The 16,605-nt window shown below is 41.0% G+C and overlaps 1 protein-coding gene across 1 annotated transcript in view; it reads right to left on the bottom strand.

The window, feature by feature from the left end:
• The window catches only part of MIB2 (MIB E3 ubiquitin protein ligase 2), a 1,775,226-nt gene that overhangs the window by 1,028,142 nt on the left and 730,479 nt on the right, over window positions 1–16,605 (bottom strand). The gene's annotated exons all lie outside the window — the stretch shown is intronic.

Here is a 16,605-nt window from a genome sequence, read left to right on the forward strand (position 1 = left end):
GAGGGTCTTATGCAAACAAGTGATTGGTGCCAAAGTTACAATCTTAAACTCAATGCAAAAACATGTATCATCATCCCTTTCAGTAAGAGCAATGTTCCTGCTAGCTACCACATCAATGGAAACACCGTAAGCACGCACTCAGTGGTGATAGTCCTGGGCACACAAGTTGACAGCAACCTTACCTTTGATCACTATGTCACCACAGTGGTAAGGGCACTCTATATTTCTCATCTCATAAGAGCATTATCTCCAGGAAAAAAAGAAGTTATAACCTCCCTCTACTCTTCTCTCATCAGGCCAGTAATTGAGTACAACTTCCCTTTGGTATGTACCTTTCCAGGCACCTGCAGCAATTTGAGAAACCACATAAGTTCCATACAAGGAGAATTTAAAGTATTCAGCATCTGCCCTATGTGGATCAGCTGAAATCACTGCCATGTTAGTCCATCATACAGACTACTCAGAGGCGATCTCTGCCTTGTGTATAAGGAAATCTCTTACCCTGCTTTATTGGAAATGCTGCATATCTGTAAGTTCAATGGTTCACGGGTTACTCGCTCTGAAGACCTTAACCTGGTATGTGACATTTGTAGAACCTGCTGGAGGGACAGATTTGTCTCCCAGAGGTTACCGCATCGGTAGAACAGACTCCCAATTCATGTGAGGCAGAGCACCTCTTTGGCCCTCTTCAAGCACAATCCAGATGACTGGATGGGTAACCATAAATTCACCCCGGGGGTTTCACCTGTGGCTCTCTTGGATGGGCAATAGGTGCTGATCATGGAAACAAGGGCAGAACTTGGCTAGGCTTCTAAGGGCCCTTGGGCCATTAGCCTACTAACTTCCTATGATCCTATGCCAGGCTTTATTTAAACTTACAGTTATCTAATTCTTTAGAAAAATCAGTAAACAAAACACATTCAGAGTAAAAGATGTCACATTTGTTTAAAAAATATATATTATAAACCCTCTAATTCTAATAGTTAACATTTAGAATCATCAACAGTCTTTATGCCTGATTACTTTTAAATCAATTTCCAATTCTTGACATAAGTGTTTTGACCACTTTGGACATGCTAGCGGAGATCAAAATCTATATTCCTACTCTTAAAAAGTTGGTAGGAAACTTCAGAAGTAACTGCACTTTGAATGAAGTTTGCACTGGTGGAACAAAGGGATAAAGCTCGGACTATGGCCAAGGTGTCAAGACTTCAGTTAGTGGTTTGGGTGTTTTATGCTCTGGAGTATGGATGGCAAGAAAGAGCAGGAAACTTGCAGGTCACATCCCTTAAAGGATGAATACAGTAACGTACATGTCCTGAGAAACAACTTTGGCTCACCAAGCCACTGTTTGCTAGCAATCTTTGTTAGCAGGTGTAGGGAAGATGGCATTCATGCTGGGAAGACATAATGGGTCTCCACGATGATGCAGGACAGCTCAGTCTCCTAACCCACGAGTGAGGTTAGGGACAGAGACACTCCCCCAGTACCTGGGATGTCAGGGTGCAATAATTCTTTAAGGTTACCTCGATGAAAGGTCAGCAGGCAAGGAAGCAAAAAATGATAAACAAAAATGCATTCTAAATAACTTGCAGAAAGGGCCCTGTCGACAACACTAAGAATTATAGCCTGATGGAGCACATAACTGTTTCTGGTTAAGAGAGACAAGTAGCATAAGTAAAAGAAATGAACAGAAGTAGTTTAGCAGCTGTTTCTGATGGTGGACTGTGCAAAGGATGCAAGTCAGGGAATCGAAGGAGTGCCAGAACGGAAACATTTTTGGACACAAACAACCTAGGATGACAGGGAACCCCATTGCTATATTATAAAGGGCAAAATTAACAGCAAGCACCTTGGTTAAATAGGAGATATATTTAGACATGTGTTGCACTCAGTTTATCAGGACATAATAGAATGGACAAATTCTGATATACCTGTCTCACTCTTTTCTGTTTCTCAAGAAAATAAACACTGAAAAGTGTCGGGGAGTGGGAGAAGTGAGATACAGACTGTGTGTGTATGTGTGCACTCATGCATATGGATATTGTGTCAGGAGGGGAGTCACTAATGCCAAACGTACCAGGGAAGACGTAATGCATCTCAGTTTCAGAAAGCTAAATTACAGCTTTTCATTTTTTTTTTTTTTTAAGTGGGGTGCATTTCAAGCCAAATTCCTTTGTCTGATGTCATAGCAGCTGAGCATTTTACATCATACCTCTCAACCTCTTAGAGTAAGAAATCTGGACAAAGCCATAAGCAAAAGTGAGACAATTTTTAAATATTGCTCTTACAAACTTAGAAAGTTAATAGAATAACAGGTTTTACATTAGCGTGGATTTTCTGAATGTCATGAAGTCTGAAATTCAAATATCTGTCATTTTTTTAACTTTAATCTTTAATGTTTTGCCAATAATTTGCCAGAAAAACATTTTTTTTTGAAAAATGAACCAAAAATATGAGGTAAAAATCTGGACATTCTGCGAAAATCTGTACAGTTGACAGGTATGTTTTACATAATCTTGATGAATGGCATTCTGAATGTAAAATTAATAAAAAAGCAAATGTTGCTTTGAAAAGCACTTTTTTAGGTTTTAGTACAAATTTGCAAACACTACCCATTTTTGCCTACATTACTATAGTCTGCATAATTTTAGGTTTGTTGAGGTCACTATGGATTGTCACATCTGCACTATGGATTGTCACATCTGTATTACTCTGGATCCTCTTAAAACTCTAATTTATTGCACTTACTTTGAATGTCAGGAACCAAGTCTTTCAAATTACTCCTCCAACATTTCTTAGTTACATCACCCTTTATATCTACTAACCTCAATGTGACAAACTGATGCAATATTTCTGTTGCAAAGCTTTTTTGTTTATTTAACTAAAATACTCCTACTACACTGCTAAACTGTGTAATGCCTTACTACTTGAAATTAGAGCTATAACTAGCTTAAAAAACTTCAAGCATCACATTAAAGCCCACTTCACCAACTCCTGGACTTGTACATGTACTGAGCATGGGTAGCCCAAACCACGGAACTAGCTGATTTTAAAATTTTAATTGCATATGTAATGAGCATAGAATTTAAGTCATATGACTACCTTATGTTGTTTTATTTCTTTCTCACTGTTAATATTTACCAGATTTTAAGTCTTCAGTTTGCTATGCTACCTGTATACAAGACTGTATCGTAATTGCACTCTCAGTGTATACAATGTCACTACCTGCTACTACTGTAAGAACTGTCTTCTAGGAGCATTGTTATATAAGATTATTGATCTTGCCTTCCTCTTGACCTATTTATTCTGTTCTAGTCTTTTTACCATTATGAATGTCTGTTACTATTTTTTCTTTATTGTATTATACAATTTTCTTTCTACTAACATAATAGTCTACCAACAATAGAGCTTTTCTCCCCGGGCCTCTGCTGAAAAAGGGTTTTATGCTCAGTCGGACTCTCCTGGTAAACAAATGTAAAATAAATAAATAAATAAAATAGATTATGTTGTTACAGTGTTTCATTTTCTTATCCTACTGTTCATTTGTCATTTCAGGCACATACATTTCCTAATGTCATGCATTTATTTCTGTGTTAAATGAATAACGGCAAGAAACACGGCAATCAACAGCTCAATGAGCAACAGAATAAGGTTAATGTTCTTGCAAAATCAATCAATACTGTCCCCAAAACAACTGTAAAGTTTGGAGATACAGCAAGACTAAATCAAACTATACACATTAGCAATACAGTTATTCAATACACACATCATATACACATTGAAATATACCGGTAAAAAGGCCGAATGCTGGGCAGAAACAAAGTACAGTTTTGTACCTACCATAAATGTAGATGTTCGAGTGCTAATACAGCTGCAGTCATAACAGATGGGTTCTCCTGCCGTCAGGTGGGTCCTCGGCCGGCCGAATTCCAAAGTCTAGGTCCGGCGTCGGATGTCGTCGCTTCTTACCTGACGTCAGTGCGACAGGGGTATAAAAGAACCAGCCGACGCCATTTTCTTCAGTTTTTCTTGCCCCAGATGTCAGGTGCCCCCAAAAGGAAGGCAATACATAAATTTATATAATAAAGCAATGCAATATAATCAAAATAGAGTAGTTGCAAGCAAATACACCATAAATGTTCATCGTGCATACAGCTGCAGTCATAACAGATGGGTAGAATCCCAAAGCTAAGAAAAGGGTGGTAGGCACTATGTGGAACTAGGAAGAGCCAGGATGCCCTGCAAGGCTGCAGTGGCAAAGCCTGCTCTAGTTTTGGAGTATAATGGTAGGTGGTAGTGCTTGGAGAAGGTATGCACAGAACTCCAAGTGGCTGCTTCCAAAATATCTTTGGTAGGAACTCCTCTGAGGAAAGCTGCAGAGGTAGCTGTAGCCCTTGTGGAGTGAGATCTGATGCCTGCAGGTACAGTTTTACCATGAAAAGAGTAACAAAAGCTTATGCAGTGGGCTATCCATTTTGAGATTGTCTGTTTGGAAATTGGCTTTCCTTGAGCTCCTATAGCATAGGACACTAAGAGCTGTTCTGTTTTTCTGAAAGGCTTTGTTCTGTCCAAATAATAACGCAGCTGTCTGTGGATGTCCAAGGAATGCAGTAGTCTCTCCCCTTTGTTTTGAGGATTAGGGTAAAAGGTCGGTAAGTGGATAGCCTGATTCAAAGCTACCCTGGATACCACCTTTGGCATAAAGGACGGGTTGGTTCGTAAGGAAACTCTGTCCTGATGGAAGATGATAAAAGGCTGCACAGCCATGAGGGCTTGTAGTTCCAATACCCTGAGCTGAGGTGATAGCCAGAAGGAAAGCTGTTTTCCAGGACAAATATTGCAAATCTGTTGAGGCAGCTGGCTCAAAGGGAGGCAAGGTCAGCTTTTCTAGAATGAAATTGAGGTCCCAAGCAGGTATTGGTTGTTTCCTTGGGGTTTTATGTTCTTCGCCCCTCTGAGGAACTGTCTTAAGAGGGGGTGAGAGAATAAAGGTGGATCAGTGTTGTATTCTGCAGAAATGGCTGAGGCATGGATTTTGATGGAAGAAAATGAAAGTCCACTGCTTAGCAGCTCAGCTAGATACTGTAATATTTGAGGTAAATTCAGTTTTCCAGGATTCTGGCCCTTTTTCTCATTCTAGGCACAAAACCGTTTCCATTTTCCGGAGTAAGCTTTTCTAGTAGACGGCCTTCTGGCCTCTAAAATGACATCCTGCACCTCCTTGGAGAGTAGGGTCTGTTGTGATGTTAAGGAATCTTCCATGCGGCCAGACTGAGTGTTTTCAGCTGACTGTGAAGAGTTTTGAAGCTGTGCGGAGTCAGAAGAAGAGGCATTAGAGGCAGAGTCCATGGTGGAGAATGCGCCAGGCTCCTCAGAAGTGGATACCAGTGCTGTCTTGGCCAGTCTGAAGCAATGAGAATCATCTTTGGTCTGTCTGCTCTGGTTTTTAATAGAACTTTGGGTAGCAGAGGAAGAGGCGGAAAGGCATAAACTGTCATTGTTGTCCAACTGAAAGAGAGAGCGTCCACTCTCCAGGCTTGTGGATGAAAAGTCCTTGAGCAGAATTTTGTCAATTGGTGATTTTTGTGGGAGGCAAAGAGATCTATGTCTGGCCTTCCCCATGCTTGTATTATCTCTGTAAAAACTTGAGGATGCAACTTCCATTCATGTGGATCTGTCATATTTCTGCTTAGGTTGTCTGCCAGCATGTTTTCCTTGCCTGGCAAGTACTGTGCTTGAAGTTCGATTTGTAATTCCAGAGCCATGTTCCAAAGTGACATGGCCAGCCTGCATAGGGGGTATGAATGGGTTCCTCCCTGTTTGTTTATGTACCACATTACTGTGGTGTTGTCTGTCCTTATCAATAGTTGACCTGGATGCAGAAGGTCTTTGAAAGCTATAATAGCATTTATTACTGCTAGCATTTCCTTTTGATTGATGTGAAGGTGCTTTTCTTTTTGGGACCATTTGCCCTGAATGCACCGATCTGTCATGTGTGACCCCAGGCGTAGTCCGAGGCGTCTGTTGTGATGACTTGATTTGCTTGAGGCTTGCATAATGGGAGACCTGTGTTTGTTTGGCATGCTTGAGCCCACCACAGAAATTCCTTTTGAAGACATGGAATTAGTGGTAATATTGTTTCCAAACTGTGGCTGTGTTGAGACCATAGGTTTTTCAGGTACCACTGAAGTTTCCTCATATACAGCTTTGCACATGGGATTAGTAGGATGCAAGATGCCATGAATCCCAGAGCCTGCAGGATTTTCCTTGCAGTCAGCCTGGTGAAATTTGCTAGTTTAAGTATTGAGTTAGTTGCCCCTGTTTCTCTGGCGTGAGGTAGGCCATCTGGGTGTTTGTGTCCAAGTTGGCACCCAGGAAAATTATTTTCTGAGAGGGTATTAGCCTTGATTTCTTTTTGTTGACCGTGTATCCCAGAGAATTCAACAACATTATTACAAAAGCCAGATGTTTCAGAAGTATGTGCTTGCTGTCCGCTTGGATCAGGCAGTTGTCCAAATATGGGTATATTTGTATCCCTTGAAGTCTGCAGTAGGCAATTACTGATGCCAGGCATTTCGTGAATACTCTGGGCAGTAGATAAGCCAAAGGGCAATGCAGAGAATTGATAATGGGTTGAACCTGCAAGAAATCTGAGGTATCTTCTGCAATTTTGTCTGATTGGGACATGCAGGTATGCCTCCTTGAGGTCCAATGTTACCAGCCAAGACTCCTTGCCCAGCATGGGAAGAAGCTGCTGTAATGTGAGCATCTTGAATTTTGGTACAGTAAAATGTGTTTAGGATGGATAGGTCCAAAATAGGTCTCCAATCTTTTCCTTCCTTGGTACCAGGAATAGTCTGGAATAAAACCTTGACCTTGTTCTTGAGTAGGTACCTCTTGAATAGCTTTCATGTCCATGAGATCTGAAATTTGTCTTTGTGCCTCTGCCCTTTGATTGTGTGGCAGGTTTGGCAGGCCTCTCATTTTGGAAGGGTGTGAAAATGGAATCTGTAGCCTCTGTTTATAATGTTCAGGATCCATTTGTCTTTGTGACAATATGCCAATTTTTGAAAATAATGCCAGTTTTCCGCCTAAGGGTGCTGCCATTTGAGCCTTGCTTGGCATGCAAAGGGAAAGTCATTGGGCTTGCTTTCTGAATGGCTGCGAACTATCCTCACCACCTCTTTGTGTAGGAGCTTGCCATTGTCTGCCTCTAAACGATCCTTGAGATTGCCCTCTGCCCCTCGGGTGTCTGTATCTACCTCTTTGGGGTCTGTCCGTGGCTGGAAAGGACCAATTTTTGGAGGGCCAATTTCTACTGAAACGTGGAGGTTGTACCTGTAGAAAATCTTTCACTGTTTGCATTGATTTAGCCTTTTCCTCCATTTTCTTTAATACCTCCTCAGCTTTAACACCAAATAATACATCCTTTTGTAGAGGGGCATCTAGTAATTTAGCTTTGACATGATCTGGTAAGGTTTGCTCCTTGAGCCAGGCATGTCTCATGACTGATCCTGTAACAGCAGCTCTACATGAGGCCTCTAGAGCATCAAAACCACATTGCAAGGTATGCTTACCCACTTGTTCTGCACTATGCATCAAATCCTGCAACTCCTACAAGTCTGGTTGTTCAGGTTGTGACATTTTGTTTCTCAACTGTGATAACAGAAACTGTTGGTACTTTAACATATGGAACTGGCAGTTTAATGCCCTCATGGTTAAGGTGGCCGAGGTGTATACCATTTTTCACCACCTTTCTAAAGATATGGAATCTCTCTCGGAAGGTAAAGGATTTTTAGCAGTGGAGGCCTTAATTCCCTTGGGGCCCTGTGAGATAGTTTCTGGGTCAGCCGCATGGCTTTTGTATAGAAATTGGTGTGAGTCAGGAACCCGGTAGTACCTGTCAGGTTTGACTGGGGCTGGAGGTAAAGAATCCGGGTTAAGGCAGGCCTCCGAATACACATCATCTAGTATGTCTAAGACAGGAGGTATAGCCAGAGGCCTGTGCTGAGGTAGCAAGAGAAAATCCATAAGCCTTTTCTTGGAATCTGAATACTCTTGGCCTTCCCAGTGGAAGTGCTCCCTTAAGGTATGCAAGGTTTCCCCAAATGAGTAATCCTCTGGAGGGGAGACAGAGGGAATGGACTCCTCTGCATCAGAATCTTCAAAAGGGGAGTAAGAATGTTCCTGTTCATCCGAGTGCTCTGAAATAATGGAGGCCTGGTCAGAGGAGGGGGATTCTTCCTCCACTCTGGGCCTTTTGTCCGGAGGGGGGTGAGAACCCCTGATAAGAGTAATTAAATCCTCAGCCATTTTAAGCATGTGTTTTTTAGGCATGGGGCCTGGAGAAGGGCCCTGTGTAGCTGGTCTCTTAGAATGCATGGCTGCTTTAGACTTAGTGAAAGCCTTGATGGAAAAAGAAGAGGAAGGTCTGAGGACACCCTGAGAGGAGGCAGACCTGTCTACATTTTGAGTTTCACCACCAAGAGTGGCTTCGGTATCTGTAGTCGGGGTGTGGGCCGAGGAGCCTGCGACCTCGGGCACAGAAGACACCGCCAATGAAGTGTCATCGGTAGGCAGGGGCTGCATAGGTGCCTCGCTGAGAACCGGACCACCTGTAGTCGGCTTTGGCGTGGTGTCGGTAGAGGCCGCGGACCTCATGTGTCGGTCCTTATCTTTGCGTTTTTTAGACAAAACTGGAGTCGGAGTATCCGACGACATAATATAGTTACATTTTTTGCCAAAATAGTGCTGGGCGAACTCACCGACGCTTAATGGTGCGTTTGTTGAATGTAGCACAAAAACGACAGAACGAGACGTCGTGGTCTGGGCCTAAGCAAGGAATGCAGAGGGAATGAAAATCCTTATGCGGTATTTGCTTCCCACATGAAATACAATTATTAACTTTGTCTGACATCGGTCTGAGGCAAGAAAAGTTTTCCCAACGGGGTACTTAGCTTTCAAGAAGACTTCGGTTGCAAAATTTTCGTAATTTCAGGAGCTGGCCGACCGGCACTTGCGAACTGCTTCTGCTTCGGGCACCGCGCGGCAAGAAAGACTGAAGAAAATGGCATCGGCTGGTTCCTTTATACCCCTGTCGCACTGATGTCAGGGAAGAAGCGACGACAACCGACGCTGGACCTAGACTTTGGAATTCGGCCGACCGAGGACCCGCCTGACGGCAAGAGAACCCATCTGTTATGACTGCAGCTGTATGCACGATGAACATCAAGATGCAGGCATGTTTATGTGAGCCTTTCTCAAAACAGAGCATTTGCACCACAATTTAAATAGAGCAGTTATGACAAACTGAAATTCAGCAGCAACTATTCACTGTAAGAGCTATCTTTTCTGCTTGTTACTGTTCTACTGAGAGCTGTAAGTAGAAATATCAGTTATGTCACTAATGCAAATGTGTCTTATTATCTCCTAACAAAACAGATACAGTTTGAAACATCACAGTCTGCTGTCACTGTGAAATTTATGGTGGCCCAAAAAGTTAAAATTGGAGAGTGAAATGTATTATAATAAGTTCTATACAATCCATCAAGATATGTTTTAAATATTGGATGAAGAGGAAAACTGTTCTACATAAAGGCCCTCAGATTTGGATAGCAGATGCAAAATATGATGGGTATAGATATGTATGGAATAGATGGATAGCAAAACCATTACTGCAGGAGACCTTAACACTGACTGGATGACATGTAACTCTGACAATCCTCATAACTACCTAAACCTCCATGGTTTCACTCAAATGATTTCTCACCCAACTAGAACTGACAAGAAAACAGATAAACAATCTATTTTGAACTGATTCTTAACTAATAAACCCCAGTATTACCAAACAGCAGAGTGTCTCCCAGATCACTTAAGTGACCACTTTGGAACCTACTTATGAGAAATCACAGTAACCCTACTAAACTAATCAACTTACTCCAAGTTCGTAATAAGAAAAATTTTAACTTACAGATTCTACTTAATATTCTTGAAAAAATAGACTGGACTCCTCTTAAGCATCTGCCCTTAGATGCTGTTGTGCAACACTTCCATGATACCTTCCTTACTATATTAAACAAGACTTGCACCTCCAAGAATAATTTGAGTCAAAGCCAACTACACACTATAGTTAACCCATGAGATTCATACCCTCCTAAAACAGAGAGACAAAGCATGGCAAACTTGGGCTAAAAATAAATCCCTCCAAATGCGTTTAATTTACCAGCAACTTGGAAACAGTGCCAAACACCAAATTAAACTAGACAAACAACACTACTATTCTAATTTACAATGGAAATACAGAATGAAACCACAAAAATTCTGAACACACTCAATAACATCTTCAGAGAGCTTCAATCATTAAAACTTCAGAGAGCTTAGAAACACTACAAAAAAAGCCATCCTGACAGACAAAAAGAACTATTACCTTCAATTACAACAAACCTCCAAAAAGGAACCTAAAAAATTCTGGGCCAGTATTAATAATCTTTTATCCCTAGGCCAGTCTATCACACCAAACCCTCAGGACTCTAACCCAGAGGGTCCCACACAAATAGCCAACGCCTTTAATTCTTTCTTCACTAATACTACCAAACTCTTGCTAGTCACCTATCTCCCGACACCTCTAAGCTACTCTTACCTACTTTAAATCCACCTCCCTCCCTTCACTTACAACCTGTTTCTACCTCCTTTATCTCATCACTGCTCCAAAAACTAAAACCTACCACCCCCCTGCAGACAAACTTCCTGCAGAATTCCTGCAAATAGGAGCCAAAGCCATTGCCTATCCCGTTTCTATTCTAATAAATAGATCTATAAACGGAATTTTCCCTTCTATCTGGAAGATATCTCACATCATCCCATTACACAAAGGGGGGAACTCTAAGGACTTCTCAAACTATCGCCCCATAGCACTTCTATCATCTATAGCTAAAATCATGGAAAAATGTATCCACAAACAACTACTTAACCACCTTCTCCATAACAACCTACTTGCCAACTGTCAGCATGGATTCAGACCTTCCCAAAGTACCACCACTGCTTTACTCTCCTTTACTAACTCCATCAACTATAACCGCAACAATAATAATCTATCATCTTCAGTCTTCATTGACTTATCTAAAGCTTTCGACATGGTTAATCATAAACTTCTTCTGCACTTACTAAAATCTCTCTCGCTTGATCCTCCTTCCTTAACTTGGTTTACATCTTACCTAGAAGACCGTCAGCAGGTAGTACTCTGGAAAAATTCACTATCTAATCTCCTTCCTATCTCTTTAGGTGTACCTCAAGGCTCTATCCTAGGCCTCCTTCTATTTTCTATCTTTATTAAGGACCTCCAATCAACTATCCCTAACACTACCTGCATACAGTATGCAGATGATTCTACCATAATTTGCAGTGCTACCTCTCAAACTGAATTCCAGTCTCTTACCCAAAAAGCTTTTACCACTGTTGAACAATGGTTCTCACACTGCTGCCTACTCCTCAACCCAAAGAAAACCAAACTGTTACTCTTCTCACCTACCCGCAAGTCCACCCCACTAAACTTCACTCTCACTTCCACTGACGGTACTCTCATTTCTCTGGATTCAGCTACAAAAGTATTAGGAATAACTATTGACAATAATCTCAGCTTTGACTCTCACATCAACAACACAATAAAATTAGTTAATAAAAAAATCGAATCCCTTTACAGAATTAAACCCTTCCTTACACCTGTAGCTAGGACCACCTTAGCCAGATCTCACCTAATCTCTAATCTTCTCTATGCTTCCCCCATATACACCAATCTCTCGAAAAACAACCTCAAGAAACTAGCAACATCTTACTACAATATTGCTCGATTTGCTACAGGATCCCCTTTTAGAACTCATCACTGCCTGAACCTAAGACAACTAGGTTGGCTAGAACTTCCTAACCAGCTCATACTTCAACAGCTCTTAATAACTCACAAGATCCTATACCAAACAAATAAAATACAAATACTCTCTAACCTCATTTCACCATACAATAACCTGAAACATCTACGTTCATCAAACAAACTACTGATTAATATTACCAAACCCAATAACTCTGCAGGCGACTGCCTCATTTCCAGCTATGTTGGAAAAATGTGGAACAAACTTCCCCCCTGATATCTCATCTTTGACCTCTCCCACTTTTTAAAAAACAACTAAAAATGCATCTCAATAAACACTGGCTTTGCTCCTGCACCAACCCAGTTTTACTTTCCTTCTTCCTCTCTCGCTTTTCGTCTTCCGTAATTCTATCGTAATCGTCTCCCTGCACCCTTAATAGCTCTCCCTTTAGATAACATCTATGTAGATATATGCTTACACATATATACTGTATGACTATTGTAATCCGCAAAAAAAAAAACTTTATTACATTTTTTAAGACATTTTATTACTCCACTTTTTGTTTTTGCTCCTTTCATATTTGTGTAATATGTGTATTACCTACCTCTGTTTATAAATTTTAATCTTGTATTGCTGATCTCTGTTTAAACTTGTACTAACCATTGGAGCTTTTCTCCCCGGGCCTCTACTGAAAATAGACATATATCCAGCTAGACTAGCCCAGTCAATTTATTTTATTTATTTTTATTTTAACAAATGTAAAATAAAATAAAATAAAATAAAATAAAATAAATAAACATATTTCATCCTGGCCAAACCACAACCCCCCCAACCAAACTTACCTGATAACACAAAAAACATTGCTGAACAACTTAACATTTTTCACTGAAAGTGTTTTAGCACTGACTAAGAATAGCAAGTCTCCCACAATGCCACTACCCAACAATCCGAGCAATTTTGTAGATGCAGTCTCATTTCAGACAGTCCTAAAACAAACTATTGCAAAACTATTAAAAAAGTTGAAACCCACTTCACTGGCAGCAGATAGCTTGCCAGCAGAATATCTAAAATTAACAGCAGCTATTATTGCCTTCCTTGTGTCAATATTTATAAACCGCTCTATAACAGAACAGTATGTCCTAGCTATTTGGAAAATTGCATATATTACACCATTACACAAAGGAGGTAATTCAACAGAACTAACAAACTACCAGCCCACTGCTATACTTTCACCACTTTCTAAAATTATGGAAAGATGTATCCACTTTCAACTTCTTAAACACCTTCTAAACAATAATCTCCTCTCATCATTACAACATGGATTCCGACCACATCATAGCACTACTACAGCTCTTCTAAGTTTCACTAATACTATAAATAAATTCAGAGACAATGGCAAAATAGTGTCTTCAGTCTTTTTGGACATGTCTAAAGCATTCAGTACAGTTTCCCATCCTAAATTACTGTCCACTCTGAATAATCTTAATATCAACCCTGATGCTGTTAACTGGTTTCAAAGTTATCTGTCTATCCGCCAGCAAGCTATGAAATGGAAGCAAGATCTATATCCACTCCTTGCTGTTACACTTGGAGTCCCTCAGGGTTCAATCCTAGGGCCCCTCCTCTTCAGCATATTCATAAATTATCTTTAATACTACCTCTTCTCAAGCATCTGTCATACAATACGCAGATTATTCAACCCTCATATGTGCAGCATCCACAATAACTCAACTTCTTACAGTCACACAAAAAGCCTTCTCTGATATTGAAATGTGGCTTGCAAATTCACAACTCATTTTCAACCCTAATAAAACTAAACTTATGATCTTTCATCCATCTAAACCCACTAACCTCCCAGCTAACTTTTATATCACTGCCAGTAATACTAGGATTTTCCCAGATTCCCAAACAAAACTATTAGGCATCATAATTGACAACAGACTAAAATTTGATATACAAATTTCTAACACAATGAAAAAGGTTCACAAGAAAATGGGAACAATGTACAGAAACAAAAAATTCTTAGACACTGAAAGCATAGTCATAGCTAGAACCCACTTTCTCTCCTCACTCGTATATGCATCCCCATACTTACCAACCTCAAAAAGTCAGAACTAAGTAAATTAGAATCATGTTACAATAAGATCGCCAAATTTGCAACAGATTCCACACATTCAATCCATCCCTGTCAATCCCTCAAAAATATTTCTTGGTTGGAACTATCTCATGTTATGAACTACAACCAGTTAATAATGGCTCACAAAAAATGCACAATCCTGACAATGTACCTTCCCTAAAAAATCTTCTACAACCATATTCTAACATTCGTAATCTTCGCTCATCTAGCAAAGACTTACTCCAAGTAACCAAAAGTGCAGTTGTGTACACTTACCATAAATGTAGATGTTTGAGTGTATTCACTGTTGCAGTCATTACATTTGGGTAATTCTGCTGGCAGGTTGCACTCAGTCGGCCTGAATTCCAAAGTCCTGAGTCTGCTGCTGTCACCCCTTACCTGACGTCAGGTCGTCAGGGTTATAAAAGAAGCAGCCAACGCCATTTTCTTTAGTTTTTCTTGCCCCAGATGTCAGGTGCCCCCTGAAAGGGTAGCCAAAATTTATATCTATATCTATATCTATATATATATATATATATATATATATATATATATAATTACATGCACCAATATAAACTTTACCTTCATCTACAAGCAAATACATCACATAGGTTGTGTAAAACAGAGAAGGAAAGATAGGAACCATCAGATGAAAAGGGGGATGGTGGGTGGGTAACCTGGACTGCAACAGTGAATACACTCGAACATCTACATTTATGGTAAGTGTACACAACTGTACTATGTTCTTCATGTTTCACTGTTGCAGTCATTACATTTGGGTAGATTCCCAAAGCTATGGTTGGGAGGCTGGAGCTAAACCGCATTAAGAGCGGCTAAGAGTCCCTGCAGAACTGCAGTGGCAAAGCCTGCCATGGATTTAGAGTATTGAGGCAGATGATAGTGCTTTGTAAAGGTGTGCACTGAACTCCAAGTAGCTGCCTCTAAAATGTCCTTGGTTGGTACTTCCCTGAGAAAGGTTGCTGAAGTGGCTGCAGCTCTGGTGGAATGTGGCCTAATGCCCTTAGGCACTGGCTTGCCATGTTGTAAGTAGCAGAAACGAATGCAGTGGGCTATCCATTTAGAAATAGTCTGCTTTGAGATAACCTTTCCTTGTGATCCTGCAGCATATGCCACTAGTAATTGCTCTGTCTTTCTGAAAACTTTGGTTCTGTCCAAGTAGAATCTAAGCTGTCTGTGCATGTCCAAAGAATGCAGAATTCTTTCCCCCTTGTTCTGTGGATTTGGATAAAAAGTTGGCAGATGAATGGTTTGGTTAAGAGCCACACTGGAAGCCACTTTAGGCATAAATGTTGAATTTTTCCTCAGGGAGACCCTGTCTGGATAAAAAAAATATAAAAGGCTCCACAGCCATGAGTGCCTGTAGCTCTGAAACTCATCTTGCAGAAGTTATTGCTAGGAGCAGAGCTGTTTTCCAAGATAAAAACTTTATATCGGCAGTAGCAGCTGGCTCAAAAGGAGGCAGGGTGAGTTTTTCCAAGACATAGTTGAAGTCCCATGCAGGCATTGGTGATCTCCTTGGAGGCCTTAGATTTTTAGCTCCTCTGAGGTACTGTTTTAATAAGGGATGAGAAAAGATTGGTGGCTCTGTATTGTAATGAACCGAAATGGCAAAGGCATGAATTTTAATAGATGAGAAAGATAGGCCTTTGTCCAGCATCTCAGTTAAGTATTGTAAAATCTGAGGAATATTTGGCACAGCTGTATATGTTCTTTGTGCCTTGTTCCAAGCACAGAATCTCTTCCATTTTCCAGCATAAGATTTTCTAGTACTAGGCCTTCGGGCTTCCAAAACGACATCCGTCACAGCTTTGCTGAGAGGTGTGTTTTGTATGATTACATTATCCGCCATGCTGCCAGGTTTAAAGTCCTGAGCTGGCTGTGCAGGATCTGATTGTTTTGCTGGGACAGTAGATGTGGTACTTGAGGAAGGGTCCAAGCTGGGCATTGAGACAAGCTCCTTAATATTGGGTACCAGTGCTGGCTGGGCCAGTCTGTTGCAATCAGTATCATCTTTGGCTTCTCCTGTATGAACTTTAGGAGTACCTTGGGGAGGAGAGGCAGAGGGGGAAAGGCATATACTGATAGGTTTTTCTAGCTGAAGGATAGGGCATCCACTTTCAATGCTTGTCTATGAGAAGTCCTTATGCAGAATCTTTTTAGTTGGTAATTGAGAGGGGAGGCAAACAGATCTATGTCCGGGCATCCCCATTTCCTTGATATCATGCTGAAGGCTTGTGGATCCAGCTGCCACCCGTGGGGATCCATGAGGTTTCTGCTTAGTTCATCTGCCAGAGTATTTTCCTTCCTGGCAGGAATTATGCCTGCAGATGTACTTGGTAAGTCAATGCTGTGTCCCACAATGTCATGGCTAGTCTGCAAAGGGGGTAAGAGTGTGTGCCCCCCTGCTTGTTTATGTACCACATGAACGTGGTGTTGTCTGTCTTTATCAGTAGTTGTCCTGGTTGAAGTAGGTCCTTGAAAGCTGTCAGGGCATTTTGAACTGCTAGCATCTCTTTTTGATTGACATGTAGATGCATTTGGTTTGAGGTCCATGTTCCTTGAATGCATTTTCCTGCCATGTGGGCCCCCCAGGCATAATCGGAG

Source organism: Protopterus annectens, chromosome 2.part0 (genome assembly GCF_019279795.1).
Source record: "Protopterus annectens isolate FY-2018-M chromosome 2.part0, PAN1.0, whole genome shotgun sequence".
Lineage (NCBI taxonomy): Eukaryota > Metazoa > Chordata > Ceratodontiformes > Protopteridae > Protopterus > Protopterus annectens.